The sequence below is a fragment of the Schistocerca americana genome, chromosome 3, assembly GCF_021461395.2.
Source record: "Schistocerca americana isolate TAMUIC-IGC-003095 chromosome 3, iqSchAmer2.1, whole genome shotgun sequence".
NCBI classification, from domain to species: Eukaryota; Metazoa; Arthropoda; class Insecta; order Orthoptera; family Acrididae; genus Schistocerca; species Schistocerca americana.
This window is the reverse complement of record NC_060121.1, coordinates 904,567,310-904,582,947: the sequence shown is the minus strand read 5'-3', so window position 1 is coordinate 904,582,947 and position 15,638 is coordinate 904,567,310. Positions and strand designations below refer to the sequence as shown.

The following is a 15,638-nucleotide window of genomic DNA, read 5'->3' as shown; positions in this document are numbered from 1 at the left end:
GAAAATGTCCCACTGGAAAAGCGTCGACGTATCAGCATGATGGTGCACCTGCACATTCCGCAATTAACACTAGGCTGACCCTTGACAGGATGTTCGACGGGCGTTTCATAGGACGTGGAGGACGCATAAATTGGCCAGCCCGTTCTCCTGATCTTACACCTCTGGACGTCTTTCTGTGGGGTACGTTAAAGGGGAATGTGTACCGTGATGTGCCTACAACCCCAGAGGATATGAAACGACGTATTGTGGCAGCCTGCGGCGACATTACACCAGATGTACTGCGGCGTGTACGACATTCATTACGCCAGAGACTGCAATTGTGTGCAGCAAATGATGGCCACCACATTGAACATGGTTTGTATTAACCAATTACACTAGCCCCTCTCCTCACGTTCGGTCTGTGGAATCGATTCGTCAGTATTTGATGTGGCTTACGAAATATATCCAGCGGTAATGTTAGGTGACTCACCCTGTATATATATATATATATATATATATATATATATATATATATATATATATATATATATATATATATATATAGCGACAGAGAAAATGTTCAAATGTGTGTGAAATCTTATGGGACTTAACTGCTAAGGTCATCAGTCCCGAAGCTTACACACTACTTATCCTAAATTATCCTAAGGACAAACGCACACACCCATGCCCGAGGGAGGACTCGAACCTCCGCCGGGACCAGCCGCACAGTCCCTGACTGCAGCGCCCAGAGCGCTCGGCTAATCCCGCGCGGCAGCGACAAAAAATATATATATTCTTTCTCGCTCTAAAGAAGTTATCGTACTGATTCAGATTATTTACCTTACGTAAACTGAAAACTTTTGTGGAGAAACTATTGCTGGATATAGACTGTAACCACGGTTAGTGCAATAATAGTAGTTTGTATGCATCTACGTGTAGCTGTACTCATACACGTCGGGTAGCATATGTTTGTTTGAGCTGGCCGGTAGAATTAATACGCACTCGGCGTGAATATAGTGCAGCAGGACAGACTTCTTTTGTAACGTTCCTTGTCAGACATTGTACAGACATTCTACCGCTAGCTGGTCGGGGCACGAACTACATCAACGAACATTTTCAATAGAAGGAGCAGTTACAGAAGGCATAACGTTGCATGGGCGTACTGACCTCCAGACTTTCGAAAACGGTACATTAATCAGTCAACGATATTGTGAGACTGAACTCCTTCCTCATGAGCGTCTTTTCTGCACTGCTTTCACCCCTGACTTCGGTTTTGTGGATAACAACGCGCGACCGCACCGACCTGGACAGGTGGAGTAGCTCTTGGAACGAGGGGTTATTTGCCGAATGGACATAACTCCGAACGAGCACGTATGGGATGCACTGGGGAGACGAATTGCAAAACGTCCACCCCAGCAGTTGTCAACCGCCTAGTTGGAGGACCGCAACTCCCCACCCTAAGAGCTCCTTATCAGCTTTGAGGCCAACAAGTGAGCACGTTGCAGAGCGCACTTTTCCGTCCGTGGTGATGACACATCCTATTAAGAATTGCGTCCTGCCTTTCGTAATGTCCAGGACGCCATCACAAAAGCGCGATGACTTTGATTCAGTTATTGTCATTGAATAAGTAATTCCTCCCCGCCCCCTACTTCCCCCCACGAACCATGGACCTTGCCGTTGGTGGGGAGGCTGGCGTGCCTCAGTGATACAGATAGCCGTACCCTAGGTGCAACCACAACGGAGGGGTATCTGTTGAGAGGCCAAACAGACGTGTGGTTCCTGAAGAGGGGCAGCAGCGTTTTCAGTTGTTGCAGTGGTAACAGTCTGGATGATTGACTGGTCTGGCCTTGTAACACTAACCAAAACGGCCTGACACTGCGAACGGCTGAAAGCAAGGGGAAACTATAGCCGTAATTTTTCCCGAGGGCATGCAGCTTTACTGTACGGTTAAATGATGATGGCGTCCTCTTGGGTAAAATATTCCGGAGGTAAAACAGTCCCCCATTCGGATCTCCGGGCTGGGAATACTCAGGAGGACGTCGTTATTAGGAGAAAAGAACTTGGAAGAGCAGTTGAACGGAATGGACAGTGTCTTGAAAGGAGGATATAAGATGAACATCAACAAACGCAAAACGAGGATAATGGAATGTAGTCGAATTAAATGGGGTGATGCTGAGGGAATCAGATTAGGAAATGAGACACTTAACGTAGTAAACGAGTTTTGCTATTTGGGGAGCAAAATAACTGATGATGGTTGAAGTAGAGAGGAAATAAAATGTATACTGGCTATGGCAAGGAAAGAGTTTCTGAAGAAGAGAAATTTGTTAACATCAAGTATAGATTTATGTGTCAGGAAGTCGTTTCTGAAAGTGTTTGTGTGGAGTGTAGCCATGTATGGGAGTGAATCGTGCACGATAGATAGTTTAGACAAGAAGAGAACAGAAGCTTTCGAATTGTGGTGCTACAGGAGAATGCTGAAGATTAGATGGGCAGATCACATAACTAATGAGGAGGTATTGAACAGAATTGGGGAGAAGAGGAGTTTGTGGCCCAACTTGACTAGAAGGAGGGATCGCTTGGTAGGACATGTTCTGAGGCATCAAGGGATCACCAATTTAGTAAAAATCGTAGAGGGAGACCAAGAGATGAATACACTAAACAGATTCAGAAGGATGTAGGTTGCAGTAGGTACTGGGAGATGAAGAAGCTTGCACAGGATAGAGTAGCACGGAGAGCTGCATCAAACCAGTCTCTGGATTGAAGACTGCAACAACAACAACAACAACAAGTAATTCCTGTTCGTCTCAATGTGTATTTCTTTCAGTTACCTCAGTTACCGTATCTACTATGTTGAAGCAGTTCTTTGTATTTACGGTGTAAGTTTCGTTGAGGTACGAGTATGTTGCTTCGCAGTGGCATATCACGCGAAAGCTTCTTTCGTCCGTAAGATTTGCACACCAGTGTGCTATGCCCATTAGATCAGAATTATTGTCTATGTGAGGAGAAACTTAAGCGGAACTTTTCTTGAGATGAGAAACTACGAACGTAAGGAAGAGTGTTGCTGCGGAAAGTAACTCATGTTTAAAGCTTGGCTGCATTCAGCAACGTTTGCAGAGTTGCAGTTGAATAAGACAGCTAACCAGTTGTAGTAAATGATAAATGATGCAATAAATCATAGCTCAAGTAGCCATAAAAAAGTCTGACACTGTTAAAGACCTGCGTAATACTGACTATTAACTCATTTTCGTGAAAGAAATAAACCTTGCTACACTATATTTTTTCCTTTCCCTGAGAGATAGCCCCCCCCCCCCCCCCTAATTGCCCCAGCGTACTGGAGAGGCGAAGGAATAATTTTTTTGGAGTATGAAGTTACGATAAAGTAACTGGTCAGCAAAGTATTTCGACTTTATGGTGCAGAGAGATTGTGGCAAACGAAAGAAGTGAAGTTAAAATCTTCTGGGTTATTAGACCGCGTCATGTTTCTTCTAAAATGTTCGACGTTTCGACCCCTCTGCTGCGATCTTCCTCAGGATCTTCTGGTGTCCACTACTGCTAGAACTGCACAGTTTTCTAGCAGTAGTGGACACCAAAAGATCCTGAGGAAGGTCCCAGCAGAGGGATCGAAACGCCGAACGTTTTAGAAGAAATATGACGCGGCCTAATAACCCAGAAGATTTTAACTTCAGTGACAACGGCCACTAAAGCCTGCAGACTTACATAAAACGAAAGAAGTGTTTCTGTGAAAAGAATAATGTTACATGGACTCTAGTGTGTGACACATAATTGAGAGCTGCTTTAATTTTTGGAGAGAGTACAGTACATGATTTGCAAAAGTAAAGTTTTGAATAAAAGTGCATCCGCCCAGACAAACACACGTTATAGTGTGTGTGTGCTTTATTGGCGTAAACATTTGTGTTTTAACCTAAATATCTCATCTGAATCTCATCTAGACATTGTCCCTGGAGTGACTGCTACAATTTTTTGCCAGTGAATTGTTTTCTAGAGTTGTGTGTTGGAAAACAACAATTTTTCAGGCCACTTATTAAAAAACGAACGAAGCGGTGCATACGCTACCTTGGTCCAATTTAAATCAGCAGCAACGGAGCGGTCGAAAAAAACTTAGCACAGCTTCCCGCCAACAACAGTTCCATCCATGGTAGGCACATTGCAGACATACATCTCTGACAGCCCACAGAACCACAACATAAGCTTGTTCAACATCTGATGACCCAATCATCTCTCAGTCAGTGCACTTAAGTAAACGGGTAAGTCACCAAAACATTCTTTTGCATTAGGGAATTAAATGACAAAAGTTAAATTAAACTTGTAGTACAAAAACTTTGTAAATTGAGACAAGCAAATACAGTATTAGACAGCTCATTTTAGTGAATCATATAACTACTGTAATTTCTCTCGCAGTCAAGTAAAATGCAACATCAGTAAGTATACAAGTAACTACAGTCATTCTGGTGAGAATATGTGGTCAATAGATTACAGTTTTCATATTATATTTTTGTGTGATGGAAATTACGAATTTACATTAACGGCCTGTGGTTATGCTGTGAAATGTATATACTTGGATTCACTGATGAATAACGCACACAGACTACAGTAGATTTACGTTAGGCGTAGACGTCAGATAGTCAAATAGCAGGGAGCAATGGGAAGAGTGCAGATAAATGTTGTAAGACAACCCTCAGCTTGACCCTTTATGCGACAGGAATCGCTAGCCTTTTAGGCGCCAAATTGCAATCTATATCTGTTCTATACCTATCATAAACTACAGTCCCTCGCTGCGATTTCTGTTTCTATGTTCAAGCTAATCTCAATAACTATAGTAGCAATCACGATATGCTTTTCACTAACACGTAGACTGATTCACGAGGAAAGTTTGTGTGTATAATTTATCACTGCTAAGAATTAACGAGTGTTTAATATGTTTATTGATACCTGTACCATGTTCAGTTGGTGTTTGGAGTGACATATCGTGGCAATGATGGGAACTACGAGCTGGTCGGCTACAGAGGTGGTGGTATCTGGCGGGAAAAGCAGAAAGTAAACAGCCCCCTCAGCTCCAGAAAGCAGCGAAGCTTGACTAGAATCTATGGACGGTCAGGTGGTCTGCACCAGCACGTGGTCTACACTCTTGGAATGCTAACTATATTTACTGGACCAGTAACGATCTCCTATCCTGTAGGGTGGGATTTTTTCCAATTTAGAAACGAGGAAATTTAATTTCAAGAATTAAGATTAAAAAATAAATACTTAAAAAGAGGAGAAAAAGCTGAAAATTAATGCTTCAGAAGCTGCTCACGAAAGGCATTTTTGGTGAGGGACAGGATGGGCTGTAAGGGAGGTGAGAGGTAAAAAAAAAAAAAATAAAGGACAGAGAGAGAGGTACATGCTATCGTGCCGAAGAAAAAACAAAATGTTCTTAGGGGTGGACGTGTTCCCCAAGGAGAGACGCATACCTGTGTTGATCTTTTGTGGCCTCTAGAATGACCAGATCGCCCAGGGAATGCCACAGAAATACTCCTCGAACATAACGCTCCCTCCTCCAGCCTGGACAATTTGATTTCAGAAGTTTCAAAACAGCCGTCTGTGCGATGGGGTATAAAACTAGATTTATTTGGAAAAGCCACCTGTTGCCACTCACTGAACGTCCAATTACCTATTGGCGTGCAAATTCCAGCCTTCGTCACCGATAGACAGCAGTTATCATGGATGCATGGACCCATCGCCTACTGCGGAGGACATCATGCACCAATCTTTGCTGAACAGTCGTTGAGGAGACTGTTGATAGCCATTTTTTTCATCTGGGCGGACAGTTGCTCAACAGTTGTTCATCTGTTCGCCTGTAACACACCTCAGCAACCATCGTTCATTCCTGTCGCGTACGGCCCGTGGTGCACCACAATTGACTCAGAGCCAGTTTTCGATAGCGCCATTTTGCCATGCACGGCATACTTTAACCACGGCGGCACGCAAACAGTTAACAAATTTAGCCGTTTGGACGGTGCTTCCAGCCTTGGCGCGAAAGTATTTTTGGACATGAGATAGATAGATCTCTCAGTTTCCGCATTACGACAACGACTGCACTGCTTTCCGGGTCCCCCCCACTCCCCCCCCCAACCACTGTCCCGACACTGCTAGTGCTGCCACCGGCCGTCCTGTCAGTGGGTATTGCATATTGGCGTCGAATTAGGGGGTGGTCACGTTTATATGAATGGACCGCGTAATTTCTGAATTCTAAAGTATGTTGTACCATTCCTCTCACAGATTATGCTCCAATTCCTCCTGGAGGTATACAACGGAGATGTTCTGTTTTTAAAACGTAGATGATGATGATGATGATGATAATCTAATCCAGGGGCTGTGGACGCCAGGCAAATGCAGCATTTCATCCTTATTTTCATCACATAGTTTTTGGACATTTCCAGCCATTTGTGTGGGACAAGTATTGACTTAGGGAATACACACTGAAGAGCCAAAGAAATTGGTACAAGAAACTGGTACACCGGCCTTTCTTCGTGTAGGACCCCCGTAACACGATTTGGCATGGTGGCATGGATTCGACTAATGTCTGAAGCATTTATGAGGGAATTGACACCATGAATCCTGCAGGGCTGTCCATAAATCCATAAGGGTACGAGGGGGTGGAGATCTCTTCTGAACATCACGTTGCAAGGCATTCCAGATATGCTCAATAATGTCCACATCTTGGGAGTTTGATGGCCAGCGGCAGTGTGTAAAGTCAGAGGAGTGTTCCTGGAGCCTCTCTGTAACAATTCTGGACGTGTGGGGTGTCGCATTGTCATGCTGGTATTGCCCAAGTCCCTCGGAATGCACAATGGATATTAATGGATGCTGGTGATCACACAGGATGCTTACGTAGATGTCACGTGTCAGAGCGTATCTATACGTTTCAGGAGCCCATATAACTGCACACGCCCCACATCATTACAGAACCTCCGCCAGCTCGCAGACTACCCTGCTGACATGCAGGGTCTATGGATTCAAAAGGTTGTCTCCAAACCCGTACACGTCCATCCGCTCGATACAATTTGAAACGAGACTCGTCCGATCAGGTAACATGTTTCCAGTCATCAACAGTCCAGGAAGAGACGTAATGCTTTGTGTCGTGCAGTCATCAAGGTTACATGAGTGGGCCTTCTTACTTGTAATTGAGGATTGCATATCATTTATTACATGTAAGTTACTTTAGCTTTTGGCCTAATTTTTGTTTTGTTCAACTGCGGGTCACCTGATGAGTTCACTGAACGGAAGCGGTTGTGACGTAGTGAATATATCTTAATGCATCTGTTTTGGTTCTGTCTTGTGCCTTCTCATTTATTATTCGATCTACCCCTCTAATCCAGAATGAGATTTTCACTTTGCTCTCGTGCTTGGGTAGCTCAGTTGGTAGAGCACTTGCCCGCAAAAGGCAAAGGTCCCGAGTTCGAGTCTCGGTCCGGCACGCAGTTTTAATCTGCCAGTAAGTTTCATACCCGGCTAATCTTCAGCACTGCTTTGTAAGACTACATTTGAAAAGCATTTATTCTCTTCTTATCCTCCTTATCGTACATGTTTCATTCCGTTGAAGGATATACTGGAAACAAACACCCTTCGAAATGATTTTCTAACGTCTATTGACATTAGATGTTAACAAAATTCTCTTTTTCAGAAATTCTTTCCGTGCTATAGTCAGTGTATTTTGGCCATTATCAGTTATTTTGTTGACCAAACAGCAAACCTCATATACAACATATAATTTCTCGTATCCTAATATAATTTTCTCAACGTCAGTTGAGAAAATTTGGCTACATTCCGGTGCCCCCGTTTTGCTTTTGTTGCGTTAATGTTGTAATTGTTTTCAAGTGACTACTCAGTCCATTCAACTGCTCTTCGAGTGATTTGCTGTCTATGACAGATTACAAAGTCATAGGTAATCCCAAAGTTTCTATTTCTTCTCCTTGAACTGTAATTCATTTTACTTTTCTTCTTTGTTTCCTTTACTGATCGCTCTACATACGAACTGAATAACGTTGGAGATAGCTACAAAACTGTCTTACTATCTTCTAAAGCACCGCTTCACTTTCACATCCTTCGCTCTTATAAATACAGATGGTTTACGTACAAACTGTAAATCACCGTTCATTCCCGGAATTTATTTTTACTACCGTCAGAATTACGAAGAGTGTATTCCAGTCGACATTTTCAAAAGTTGTCTCTAAATGTACAAAATCTATGAGCGTAGGTTTGCCTTTCTTTAAAGCGTCTTCTGACCCGTCATAGGGTCGGTATTGCTTCGAGTGTTCCTGCGTTTCTCCTAAACCAAACTGATCCTCCCCGAGGTCGGATCTTACCAGTATTTTCAGTCTCCTGTCAACAATTGGTGTCAATATTTTGATAGCATGACACGCTAAACTGATACTAGCTGAAGATTTATAAAAGACTAGTACTGCTTGTAATATCAGATATCAGGTATTCCGTTTGCCCATGCATCTAATCACGACTGCGTGTGTTTCACGTGTGCCCCTGCATCTAGTTCGCGGCAACACATCTTCCAACATTCTTTCGTGACCTCTGACCATATTCTCCACGATATGGAAACCACTAGGCGGCGGTTATTTGAGCACATCAGAGTCTAGAGCGACTCTCTGACTGCCAAAAACTTTTATGATCTAGTTTCCAGCGACGGGTTCCTACGAATCACCGAACTCTGGAAGGAGGACTGTACGACCAAAACCTCTCCTGGACGTCACTGATACTGAAATGCCGGCGTACAAACCGTGAACCGACTAACTGTATGGATTTTTTTTTACGTACTATGGCTAGTACAGCCGGCGAAAATAACCTGTAATTTATAGCAAAAAGAAATTGAAAGGCAGATCGGATTGTGCAGGTATCGTGTAGCTATTCACATAGGTAAAACTGTATTGTGAGTTATTGAAGATGGCACAAGCAGCTATTTTCATTTGAACAAGTACAATTCGGAAAGATTAATCAGATGTAGTCCGAAAATTAGGAATGTAGAACAAGTCGAACAGCAGCGCCGAAACTAGTTGCTGACAATACGAATGTATGTGACGTCACGCACAAAAATAAGTTGAAGTTTTCGATATTGTTTGATTACATCTTCTCAATTATTGGACTCAAGACACAGCCGAAAAATAATTTGGCGTATGCAGCTGGAGAGGGTTTGTGTGAGTTTACCACATACACATAGCTGTGGGTATGGCAAATGCGAGAATGAGATGCAGTGAGTTTGTACCAAGGTAATCCACAGGGTTTAGAGTGGAACTGCGTGATTCGTGACGGATTCCTTCTGTCCTCGCGAGAGCGTCACAACAATCTCAACAATCTCCGGTGATATACGGTACAGCAAACGCGACGTGTGCCACGTAAATAAAGGCTCTGCAAGAAATATGATCTTGGGGTCGTTACTTATTGCAAAATTCTGGCAAGAGTCCCATATTATGCAAGAGGTCGCTTGAATATTTTGCAGACCGTCGCCCTCATACGCAGAAATAGTACGCGAGCCTTTAGCAACTCAGTTTTAATTAATTCTTGTTGGGCGGATGACTTAGGTTGAGTAAAAGAATAATGAAATTTATTGGACGGGGAACTGAAGTCCCGTACCTTGAATTTCCGATTCAGTATACCAGACACATTATTAGAGTCTTTCAGACGAAAGGAAACACATCATCAGTAATAAAATCACGGGGTGTCCCAGGAGGTATGATCAGTATTCAGGGCTATGGCAGAAGTGGATCAATCGAACCAAAAAAAAAATCTAGTAAACATGGGCTCTAAAATACATACCTTAAGAACTACGAGCAGCCGGCCGCGGTGGTCTCGCGGTTCTAGGTGCGCAGTCCGGAACCGCGCGACTGCTACGGTCGCAGGTTCGAATCCTGGCTCGGGCATGGATGTGTGTGATGTCCTTAGGTTAGTTAGGTTTAAGTAGTTGTAAGTTCTAGGGGAATGATGACCTTAGAAGTTAAGTCTCATAGTGCTCAGAGCCTTTGAACTACGAGCACTTCTGCACCTTCGATAGTGAGAAACACATCTCTTCTACTGCATGCTCTCTGCTTTGCATATTTTGGAAAGAGGTAATATAGGCCAAAACTAGAAAAAAAACTGTCTTGTAAACATAGGCTGTAAAATGCACATCTTAAGAGATATGAGCACTTGTTCAGTAGAAGAGATATACTTCACAGTAAAGATGATGAACAAGTGCTCGTAATTCTAAAGGTTTGCATTTGAAAGCTGCTGTTTATTGGACATTTTTTCTTATTTTCTTCCATTCTACGACCTCTCAAAATATGGAAAGCAAAGAGTTTGCAAGAGAAAACATTTGTTCCACAGTATCGAAGATGAAGAAGTGCTCATAGCTCGTAAGGTACGCGTTGTGTTGCCATGCTTACTATACGTTAGTATATCGACTTATTGTTCCTTCATATTCCTGAATACCAACCATTACTCCTGGGACACTCTACATACGTAGAGAGAGAGCATGGCATTTCCGCAGTAAAAGAATACACATTTATGAAGTGGACAGAGGAATGATACGTGGTAGTCGATTGTAAGTTCTGTTCGAGTGGAATAGCTTGGAGAAACGACTCTATGTCTGGTGCTGAATAAAAGGGATGCATGCGAGACAAACTGTGTTTCCCTCGTACCTTAACATAGCCCAACGGAAATGTGTCACATGGATCAAAGCACACAGAAAATTGATACAAGTTCACTTGAAAAAATTGTAATCTCCCTGAAATAAAAAAAAATATTCCCACGAAAATTTAAACAATGAGTGAAAGCAGCTCAGCAACGTTCACAGCTTAAACACGCGGGCCTGCAGCTACGAGGAGCGAAGTACAAAGGAAGTAGCATAAACACAGTTAATGAAATCGGAATATACGCGAAATCACCAAGCAGCATATAGTTGTTTTAAAAAACAGATAAAAATATTTTGGAAACTTTTACAATGTAAATAGACTGACCTGTTCATTGTGCAGAGAAAAGACCTCAGTTCACGTAATTAAATCGGAATCTATATGACATCGATGATAAAAACACTTCTGCGATTTATTAAATAGCACTTATAACTCGTAATGGAGGAAACAACCAGCGCCTCATGCTGGACCAAAGTTTACCTGTGCAGACCAGCTGCTCTTTCTTCCATCCACGAATACAGTCAATATGGAAGTGTTTCCCGCCTCACGTGATTTTATCGCTATTTTGTTCTTACCGACTTCAGCGGAAAAAGTTTCTACAACTCTGCAAACCTCTCTGGTCAGAGACTTGAATGTGCAACCACAGAATCAAAGATACAGCTGTCAGATATTTGATGTAAAGCATTTTGAGCTTTCCACTGTATATGTGCAACTTTATTTCTCAACAGGTTTCACTTATTACAATCTTCATTACTGGAGGAAAAGCTGTACAACAAAAAAGAAAAATGTCGTTAACATCAAATAGGACGTGATCATATGTTCCATAAAAATAACTGCCATGATGAAATGCATAAAAACAGTATAAATGACTTCATTCCGATTCAGTTTTACTGTTTGTAAGAAATTAATATATTTATTTATAAGGAACATACGATGACGTCCTACTTGATGTTAAGGTCGTTTTGATTTTTCACTTTAAAGGTTTTCCTTAAATGGTTCAAATGGCTCTGAGCACTATGGGACTTAACATCTGAGGTCATCACTCGCCTAGAACTTAGAACTACTTAACCCTAACTAACTTAAGGAGATCACACATATCCATGCCCGAGGCAGGATTCGAACCTGCGACCGTAGCTGTCACGCGGTTCCGGACTGAAGCGCCTAGAACCGCTCGGCCACTGCGGCCGGCAGGTTTCCCTCCAGTGATGACGTTTGTAATAAGTAAAACCGGTTGAGAAATAAAGTTGTATATGTACAGCTGAAGGTTCAAGATGTTTTACTTCAAATACCCTACACAGTTTCGTTTGAAATTCTTTACCGAGGCCTGCTAAGAGAAGAACTGAACTTGTACTACCAACACACTGATACAATGAAAGCAATGGGGACATACGTCCAGTTCTAGTAAATGTTCGTCGTTCCTCAACATATACTGATCTTCTTCGCCTTTTGGCTTCTGGGAGAGTTTGATGTGTCAAGTTATGAGAACTGTTGACACGTTTGTGGCCGACACGTCTCAGCTTGGTGTTAAAATTCCGACAGAGAAAGCTGCTAGAAGAGTGGACAGACATCTCATTTCCCCCCATATCAGTCTCAAGTAATAGTCATGATAAGTTTAGGTTTATAAGGAAGTGTACTAACAGTCATCTTTTGCCCTCTTCCTCCATCCGTAAAAGCGATTCTGCAGTCTTGGTTAGATTAAGTTAAACACCGTTCGCTGACTTTGCGGCGGCGCGGTTCCTTCCGTCCCTTTTTACCACGAACCTGCACCTACCTGTGAACATTGTCTCAGCAGATCATCAGTATGGAAGCCGAGCGAAACCTACTGTACTTCGACGTGAACCAGGCTGCAATTAAAGTCACTAATCTACGTTTCGGGAGAAAGTTTTCACACGAAATGAAAGGTTGGGAATTTTGTCCTTAATCAATATATTCTGAAAGGTTTGTGAACAAGTATCACTGCCAAGGCCGTGCTAGTCTTAACACAGTCACTCACAATTTCTTTCACTCACGTTAGCAAGTTTATGGTGTTGCATTTCCCGAAAACGTAATAGCTACAAAAATACTGATTGTTTTTGATTGAGAATGCTCGCCAAATATTAAAACTGTCAGTACCTAATGCAGTCACAGTTTTTAACCAGCGACCTGCTCAATACGCCATGCGGAATTTATATCTTTTGTCGTCACAAAATTCATTTAAAAATTCCGAAATTTCTACACACCCATCGGAATAATTATGCCGTCACTTTACAACACTTTTGATGTATGAAACACTGCTAGATCCGGCAACTTATCACTTCCATCGGAACTACTACTACACACGTCCGAACTGTTTCATGGCTAGGCTCCGACTCCTCCCTAGAATACTCTAAGTCTTTTCTACCAGCAGAGAAAGGCGCGCGAAGAATATTGCTTTACCATTGGTCAGTTTACTCAACAGCCAATAGCAAAACAACATTCTCCCACGTCAGTCCGCACTTTTCATCAGTACCCAATCGCAAGATAGTAAACCTAACGACAGTACTTTTTACTGACATAATTATCTAATATGCTACTCACGCATCATTCATACTGCTAAAACACATTTATAACATTTTACCTACACAAAAAGACATAATAACACTTTATGAAAATACTAGAACAGTTTATGAAAAACATTCTATTACTTTTGTGCACTCTAGTGAGCACAATCGAAACTAAATCAGGCCCCCTATCCAATATTGCCCTCTATCGGCTGATACATAAACTACGTGCGCGTCCAGTCTCACGTCACCATCAGTTGAGCGCACCCGCTTCTACAAGGCCCTCCAAATCCTTGAACGCCATGCGCTCCACCTTGCCTTCCGTATCCGCCTTCCTTCCCCTACACGGCTCCTGTCTGAACTGATCCCCTTCCCCCATCTCCTCCTGTTCCTCCAACATCTCCGCATCCTTTACATTGTCCATAGGCTTGATCCCCCCCACCCTCTGGTTTCCTCCTTCCTCTCCACCCCCTGCCCGTTGCCGCGCTATCGCTGTATCCCTCCCTCTCTCCACCTCCACACCCTCCATCTCCTTCATCAGGGCAATTTCCAACGCCTCCCCCTCCTGGATGACGAACTTCGCCGTGACATCTGCCCCTCCTTCCAACTATAAGCTTGCCTTGTTCCCCCCCCCCCCCACCCCTCCCCTGAGACCCTGCACCCCATACTTGCCTCTTTCCTTCCCACATCCCTCCCTACCTGGCCCTCTTCAGCGCGACCCCCCACTCATCTCCCCCATCTCTTCCCCTCCCTCCCTTCTTCCAGTCTCCCTCATCTCCTTGCGCCTGGCAGATCCTCTGTTTTGATCATTGTCAGTGTGCCACATCAGTGCTGTGTTTAGTGCTGTTTCTCCTGTGCGTCAAGAGGTGTGATTTTAATTGTGTACTGCCTTGAGGTTCGCCGTCAGTGTTTGTTATGTGCTACGCCATCCGTCGATACCTTTTATGCTCCAGTCATACTGTGCCTTGTGTTCTTTTAATTGTCACAGTGTGTGGCTTTTTGTGTGTGCTACTTTTAAACAGTTTTAACAGTTTTTTATCTCCATTTTACGGTCACCCCGTTTTTTGTCTATTGCCTTCCATGATGTTCCCCCTTTTTTACATCTATGTTCACCATATTCTCTCCTTTGTTCTTTTTAAATGTCTTCTATTGTTTGTTCTATGTCTTTCGGCTGAAGAGCAGCGTATATGCTGCTGCCAGCCCGCCCCAATGGGGAATTGAAATACAATAAAGAAAAATAAAATCAGTTGAGCGCTCGATGCCGATAAGTCGGACAACGGAACGCGCGCGTCCGAGCCAGCCGGCTGGGTCGCGCCGGGGCCTGCACCGCCGGCCGTCCCGGCGGCCGCTCCCCACAGGACGGATACAACGGCGACGACCCCTGCAACGAGAAATGATTCTGACAGGCAACATAATGAGGACAGGACCAGGACGAGCGATACGCGAATGCAGAGCGCAGGACAACATACGTCAAACCCCTCTGACGAGCGACATCAGCTCACACAGAACGATCGGCAACAACGGGAGCTCAGACGTGAAATGCAACACATGATTCTGCAAAGTCAGCAAGTATACGACAACCGCACTAGTACAGTTCCTCCTTCACAGCATGAAGAACAAGTAGACGACGTGGAACAATTTTCTCCACCAGACGACGACGACGAAATGGAGGGAGTCTCCTCTGAAGAAGTTTGGACCATGCAGCCCACCGACGGAGAGGGCGATTTTACGCTAGTTCGCCAAAGAAAACGACTCAACGCTTCTCCTAAGCAGAACAACTCTCGGAAGCGACAACGTACAGAAGAACTGAAAACTTCCAACTGTTATGCGGCTACTGCGACGGAAGACACTACAAATGCTCCAGAACGTATGGACCAGACGAGTTCTGTCAATCTCGAAGCATATAAAGAGGGGACAGATGGCTCTGGTCGGAACTTACTATGCAAAGTCCCGCCCGTTACTACACTCCTGGAAATGGAAAAAAGAACACATTGACACAGGTGTGTCAGACCCACCATACTTCCTCCGGACTCTGCGAGAGGGCTGTACAAGCAATGATCACACGCACGGCACAGCGGACACACCAGGAACCGCGGTGTAGGCCGTCGAATGGCGCTAGCTGCGCAGCATTTGTGCACCGCCGCCGTCAGCGTCAGCCAGTTTGCCGTGGCATACGGAGCTCCATCGCAGTCTTTAACACTGGTAGCATGCCGCGACAGCGTGGACGAGAACCGTATGTGCAGTTGACGGACTTTGAGCGAGGGCGTATAGTGGGCATGCGGGAGGCCGGGTGGACGTACCGCCGAATTGCTCAACACGTGGGGCGTGAGGTCTCCACAGTACATCGATGTTGTCGCCAGTGGTCGGCGGAAGGTGCACGTGCCCGTCGACCTGGGACCGGACCGCAGCGACGCACGGATGCAAGCCAAGACCGTAGGATCCTACGCAGTGCCGTAGGGGACCG

General features: G+C 44.1%; 1 protein-coding gene and 1 non-coding gene across 2 annotated transcripts in view; one reads left to right on the top strand and one right to left on the bottom strand.

The window, feature by feature from the left end:
• Positions 1–15,638, bottom strand: part of LOC124606491 — a 286,812-nt gene that overhangs the window by 158,214 nt on the left and 112,960 nt on the right. The window lies entirely within an intron of this gene.
• Positions 7,384–7,460, top strand: Trnal-caa. Its single transcript has one exon. It is a non-coding gene; the product is annotated as a tRNA-Leu (tRNA).